We start from the raw sequence: 6,905 nt of genomic DNA on the forward strand, positions 1-6,905 counted from the left end.
GGGAAGGGGAAGATGGATTATTCCTGATCTAGCTGAAAACAAAGCCAACATTACACTGGTGGTAAATGGAGAACAAATAGATTTCAGTGTGCTGTAGCAATGCAGTGTGAAAACGCTCACCAACATCAAGTAGGCTGAGACTTCGGTGGGAAGAGATGTCCTTGCTAGGGTGTAATCTCTGGTATTGGAAAGGAATAAAACAAAATCGTAACTGGAGAGATTATGAGATGTGTGCTACTGAAGAGAGATGACATCATATTCCTGGTGATTAATCAGCCCCAGTCAGGGAAATGTGAAAGCGCCGGAGTTTCTTAGCTGTACTTAAGGAAACGACAGTGGGCACTCAGCAAAAATGGCCAGGGCTTAATGATATGAGAGAATAGCTTGGACTTAATGATATAAGAGAAACAGACCTTCAGAGAAAATTAAATTTCAGCTCTGACAGATCTTCTCCTTAAAGGTCAAGGACATTAAGTGAAAAAGAGTGGACACTGAGACTTGGGAGTGAACTTATCTGGGTAGATCTTGTTGAAACATTTGAACTCCCAGCTTCCCCCAAACCTTCAAGATTTACAAAAATAGCTTACACACCCTTGTTAGGAGATATTGGCCCACCTCCTCAGCACCTTTGCTTGAGTATCATGCAGACACCTCAGCTAAGTCAGGTCTTTGATAAGGCTTTGCTGGCCACCCTTACAATCCCTACTCTTCTTCCCCTTCTGTTAATCAGAGTAAAAAAAACTAAAAGCTTATCACCATGAAATTGATCGCAACGCTTAGCAACCCTATATAGAGTTTCTAACGCTATAAATCTTTATGAAGCAGGTCTTTTCAACTTTCTCCCATAGGGTGGCTGCTGACTTTGAACCACCAATATTGTGATTAGCAGTTCAAGGCTTACCCAAATGCACCCCTAGGACTCCTTAGTCAGACAAATAGCAAGTACTAAAATCATGATCTAGCAAAATTGGGTCTATAATATTGTTAGTCCAGCTGAGGGAGGGTGGGGGAGTGGACTATCCCACAAACGAATGCAGTATCTGGTTAATCTGTACTATAGGGAGGTGAGGGAATGTTCATGGGACTAGGTCTTGATTGTAACAGAGCAAAGGGGTGGAACAAGGTTTGATAAAGGAGAGAATATCAATCTGCAAGTATATAAAAATTCTCCTATGATAAACTAATTTAATATGGTAGCATCGATCCTGGAAGTGAAGTGATTCTTCTGCAAGGCTCAATCCTGGTTTTGGAAAAAAAGGCAACAATCCCTACTAAAAGAGACACCAGAACTTCCCTGACATGTGGTAGCAGAGGAACTCAAAACGGTCCCCAAACTGAGAGTTCATACAGCTGACTATGTTCCATGGAAACACTAAGAGGACAACATGTTTATCAACATCATAAAGAAAGTGCTCCCCCTGCTCTGAATTAAACCTCTGCCAAAAAAAGAGAGAAAGTGCTGGTGAGAGAGGCCAACATTGAGATGTTCAAGGGCGTCTCCTTAAGACAGAGAAGCTGTTACAGAAGTTAGGTTTCTGATAGCCCTGGCAGTGCTAGAATATCTAAAACCTCATGCATCAGGGTGGATAAGAGTGGACTACAGGTAACTTAACAAAAAAGTAGCCCCAATTAAAGCTACTGTTCTAGATGCGGCATCTCAGTTAAAACAGATGAATACAGACTTTAGCACATGATATGCAGACATCTGGAAAATGTATCATTTTCTTTCCCTTTTACAAGGATGTTCAAAAGCAGGGCAAGCTCACGTGTGACAAATAACAATTTTCATTTATGGTCTTGCCCCAGGGCTATGATAATTTGCCTTCCTTCAATCATAAAACACTTTAAAGAGACCTGGGCCATCTGGACATCCCATAGATTGCTACACTGGTCTACTGTACTGGTGACGGACACCTATTAGACCAGGTTACCAAAAAGTGGTAGGCCTGTTTTTCAGAAGATGAACTCCACAACAATGTGGGGGTTCATCAGATCAATGAAGTTCTTCAGGTCCAATGATCTTGAGGATACTAGGATATCCATTTATTTTCCCCAAAGCAAATGACAAATTACAAAACTCCAGCCATTTAGGAGTCCCCACTGAGTGTTGGTAGTAGTATATTCTACACTTCAGGAAACTATACTGTTTAACAAATAACCGGAAAGGTCGCCAGCTTTAAGTAAGGGCTGGGAAGGGCTCTGAACGAAGCTTAGGATATAGCCCAAGCAGAGCTATCACTTGGCCATAGAATGTGATCAAATTCACGGCACTAGAGGTTTCTGTGTTTGGAGAAGACCTCATATGAAGGTGAAGCAAACTACAGTAAGAGACAAAAATGGAGACCCTCAGGGTCTTGTTTTTTCATCTGCCTTGGAAAAGCAGACTCTGGTTTGTGAGTGGGCTTTGGTAAAGATCAGAGCAAAAACAAACTGACTGCCATGAGGTCAATCCCAACCCATGGCATCAAGTGGCTGTGCAGCCAAAGGGTTCTATCATGAGCTCGGTTCTGTCATACCCAAGTCATAAAGTCTTATGAAACTAGCTGGTCCAAGATCTTGAAAAGGGAAAACTGAAAAATTGAAGGTAATCAAATCTCAGAAAGACCCATATAGATGGACCTGTGGAAATGGCATAAAGTCTGAAGATCTTTGTTGTCATTAGGTGAATCAATGAGGTTCTGATACATAGTAACTTTCTGTACAATATGACAAAGCAATGCCCGGTCCTGCGCCATCCTCACAATTGTTCCTATGCTTCATATGGCATATTAATGACCACTATAGAACATTCCCAAAAGAGACACTAAGCAATCAATGGAACAGAGTGGCTCGGTCATCTGATATCAGTAAACATTCATCATGGACACGTGTTTGTATGAGTGAAGTAGTCTCAGTAGGAGGGATAAACATTTTGTATAAGACTAACAGGACATGCTTCCGCTCACCAAGGCTAATTTAGCGACAGTTACTGCTGTCTGCCAACAATAGCTACCAAAACTGAGACTACCATTTGGCTCTAGTAAAAAAGCCATCAGCTAGATACTTGGCTCCATATTGAACATCACGGACTTCTTTCACCCTGAAGTCTCAGCATATATGCCCACTATGGGCTCATCTATTGACCGACACAGCTCTCTAGGCCTTATGTCATCAGCTGATATAAAGTCCTAACCTCGGAACAAGGGGCAATTTTATAGAAAGTAAGGTCCAGCAGTAGGCCTATGACCATATAAACCTGTCACATATTCCACCCTCCAAAGTCACCAGTCTGAAAGAGTGGTAAAGTGGCCTATTACAGAAGCAACTGATTGTTCCATGAATAAAATTCCCTTCCCTGGCTTTTTAAATATTGATGGCGGCCTTTCTTCTTTACTCTTTAATTGTATTTTTATCTTTAAATCATTATTATTATTTTAGTCTTGCCATTTTATTTTGTTTCTTGATTGTTTCTGTTGGGTTCCCCAGTGTGCGAGGCACAAAGGGGTAGATGCATAGAGATACTAACTGATGCAGTGGTTTTTCTGGGATGTGGAGGGTGGCGGAGATGGGGAGGGTGAGGGGATTTGGGGCACAAACAATGAATGTGGGATAGGGGAGGGAGCAATAGAACTGATTGTGATTATGTATACACAACTCATTTTGACAAGTGACTTAACCATGGAAGCATATGATGTGTGAATACTATATCAAGAAAAACACTAATTTAAATTTTTTTTAATTTTAAAGAAGAAGCAAACTTGGAGAGGAAACCATCCTCCAGATGTAATACAGAGCTTAAATAGTATGTTCCTGTGGTGGACTAAATAGTGACTCAAAAGAATCTATAACCATGTCTTAATGCCCAGAACCTATAAATGTTCATCGTATTTGGAAAGGGAGTCGTGGCTGATATAACTAAGATAATGAAGTTGAATGAGAAAATTATCAAATGATCTGGGTGGACTCTAAATCCAGGGGCAAACGTCCTAAAAGGGAGATGGAGAGGGATAATTGAGACAGAAAGAAGAAGGTAACAGTGGAAGCAGGCAGACTAGAGAGGGATGTAGTTACAAACCAGGGAGCTCTAAGAGTTGGCGGCAGCCAGCAGAAGATGGAAGAGGCAGCAAATGAATTCTCCATAGAGATCTGGTCTTGCCAGAGTTCAATGTCTACACTTCATATCTCTAAGAATGTCAATTTTTGTTGTTTTAAGCCACAAAATTTACAGTTGTTTGGTTTTGTTAAAAAAATCATTTTATTGGGAGCTCTTACAGCTCTTATAGCATTCCACATATGAATTGCATCAAGCATATTTGAATATATGTTGTCATCATCATTTGTAAATGATAAATTATTACTGTTTTGATATCTTACACCAACTGCTGTCTCCCTTCACCCATGTTTCTGTTGTTCATCCCCCTGGGAGAGGGGGGGCTTTGTGTCGATCATTGAGATTATTTCCCCTTGCTCCCCTCCTTCCCCCACCCCACCTTCCCTCTATCCTCTGGGTATCACTACTCCCATTTCTGTTTCTAAGGGGTTTATCTGGCGTGGATTCTGTGTGTCATTAGCTCTCTCTGTACCAGTGTACATACTCTAGTCTAGCCAGAACTGAAAGGCAAGACTGAGGTTATGATAGTGGTGGGTGAGGAAGCCTCAAGGAACCAGAGGAATATTATGTGTTTCACCAGTGCTATACTGCACCCTGGTTGACTCATCTGTCCCATGTGACCCTTCTGTGAAGGAATATCCTGTTGTCTAAAGATGAGTCCAACCCCTTTTTCTCAACAATATGTTTTTTGTTGTTGTTTTGGGCCTTCTTGTGCCTGTTACTTGATTCCATCAACACCTCCTGATTGCACACGCTGGTGTGCTTCTTCCATGTGGGCTTATTGCTTCTCTGCTAGGTGGCCACTTGTTTAACTTCAAGCCTTTAAGATGACAGACACTATATATATATTTTTAACTGTGGAAAAGATTTATTAGACTGTACAAGTTGGTTCGGGTACACTATTAGCTACTTGTTACAGTAAATTATCAAGATTTTCACTGTGGCATTATTTCCCCACACACACCAGAATCGGAGCAATATGCCATTCTCAAATTGCTCTTTAGTGTTTTGTTCTGGTTTTCCTCCTCCCACACCTCAAAATACAGAGAGAGGTTTGTGAGTAGCAACTAGCCATTACAGAATCCGTAAGATACACATATCCATAAACACTATGCACGTTATAATTGAGGTACTTGGACAAACACTAACAACATTTATGAAAAAGGGAAGTTGGTTTTAAAATTCATAAGAACTACATGAGTTATCATAAATACGCTATCATGTCCTTCCAAAACCAAAATTGGGAAATCTTTACCGTCACTCTGCCAACTGCCACAGACCCAACAATGCTACACCAAAGCCCTGAGTCCAATGTGCATGCCACAGAACAAATACTCGCGTGAAGCAGAGTTTCTCATTGGAGTAGATTAAAAGTAAGACCAAGCTCCCTAAGGCATCATCATAACAAATAGAGATTTAATTATAAGTTGGCCGGGGCTACTCTCCGTGAACAGAAGTTTTCTTACTACTAAAAGAGAATCTGTCCGCCAACATCCCAGCAAAGCTGTGGAATCAGGCTCCTTGTTATACCAGAAAGGAGATGTGCCAGGTCTGAGGATAGATGTCAAGCTCCCGGTGGGTCCGGGAGGTCCAGGTGCCAACTAATTCAGTAATCAATAAGAATATTCAAGCAAAAAGGAGATCAAAATCAAACCTGGTATCAACATATAGTAAAATAGATGGATTATTTTTTAACAATATGGGATAAATGTAAATCATAAAATCAAATGTCCTTCTAAAGGGACACCTATTTTATGTTACATTTTTTTAATGGAGACTGCAAACTGCATGCTTACCATAACATGACCTGCCAAAGCCAGTGAGTGGAATTCCCTGCAACTACTTACTGTCATGATACAAAACAAATTATGTGCAAACTGCAAGGTCCCTAAAAGAGCAGTTAGAGAGTTTATGTACAGGAAGGATGTCATTAAGTGATCAGATGTGCAAGAGATGGAGCGCCCCAGAGTGTATAGCACAGAGCAGTAAGCGCCACATGCTTCTCCACCCTGGCCTTCTTCTCTGTGTGACCGTTTCACTCCTTTATTCTGGTTCTCGCTCTCCCACAGTCCAGGGGTCTGGATGATCTTGTCCACCAGTCCTCAAAGGCACGCTGTACACCATCACAGGTTTTTGCACTTGCCTCTATAAACAACACGGAATGCTTGCGGGCAAATTTCAGACCTTCGTTTCTATCAACTCACGGTTTTCCTTATCAATTTTGTTTCTAACGAGCATGTTGAGTATGTCATTTCTCGTGTAGTATGTTTCCAATTCATTTAACCAATTATCCAGTTCAACAAAGGTGTCTCTTCCTGTAACATCAGACACTAATATAACACCCTGTGCACCTCTATACTGGCTGGGAGTTAATATGCTGAACCTTTCTTGACCGGCAGTATCCCGTGTTGCACGTTTGGCTTTATTTCCATCCACTGAAGTTGTTTACACCTTAAAGTCAACACCTACTGGTGCTGCAAGTTCTAGATCAAGAGTACCATCTGTGAACCTCAACAGCAGGCTGGACTTGCCCACCCCACTCTCACCGTTGATGAGCATCTTGAGGGTGGTCAGCATGTCTTCATACATCCTGACGCTGCTCCGCTCCAACCCAGATGGCGGCCCCGGTCTGCCTCCCTAGCCGTCACTGGAGAGGTCTCAACACTATATCTTTTGATAGCCGGGTACCCATCAGCTTTATTCACCACATTTGTTTATTTATGCACCCAGTTTGTCTTCAGCAATTGTGTTAGGAGAATGAGCATCACAGAATGCCAGTTAATAGAACAAAGTATTCTTGAGTGGAGAGAGAGCT

At 41.6% G+C, this 6,905-nt stretch overlaps 1 pseudogene; it reads right to left on the reverse strand.

Moving 5' to 3' along the window:
• Window positions 1–1,993: 1,993 nt before the first annotated feature.
• Window positions 1,994–6,679, reverse strand: LOC142455476 (ras-related protein Rab-18 pseudogene; annotated as a pseudogene).
• Window positions 6,680–6,905: the final 226 nt, after the last annotated feature.

This window comes from Tenrec ecaudatus, chromosome 8, assembly GCF_050624435.1.
Source record: "Tenrec ecaudatus isolate mTenEca1 chromosome 8, mTenEca1.hap1, whole genome shotgun sequence".
In the NCBI taxonomy this organism is placed as follows: domain Eukaryota; kingdom Metazoa; phylum Chordata; class Mammalia; order Afrosoricida; family Tenrecidae; genus Tenrec; species Tenrec ecaudatus.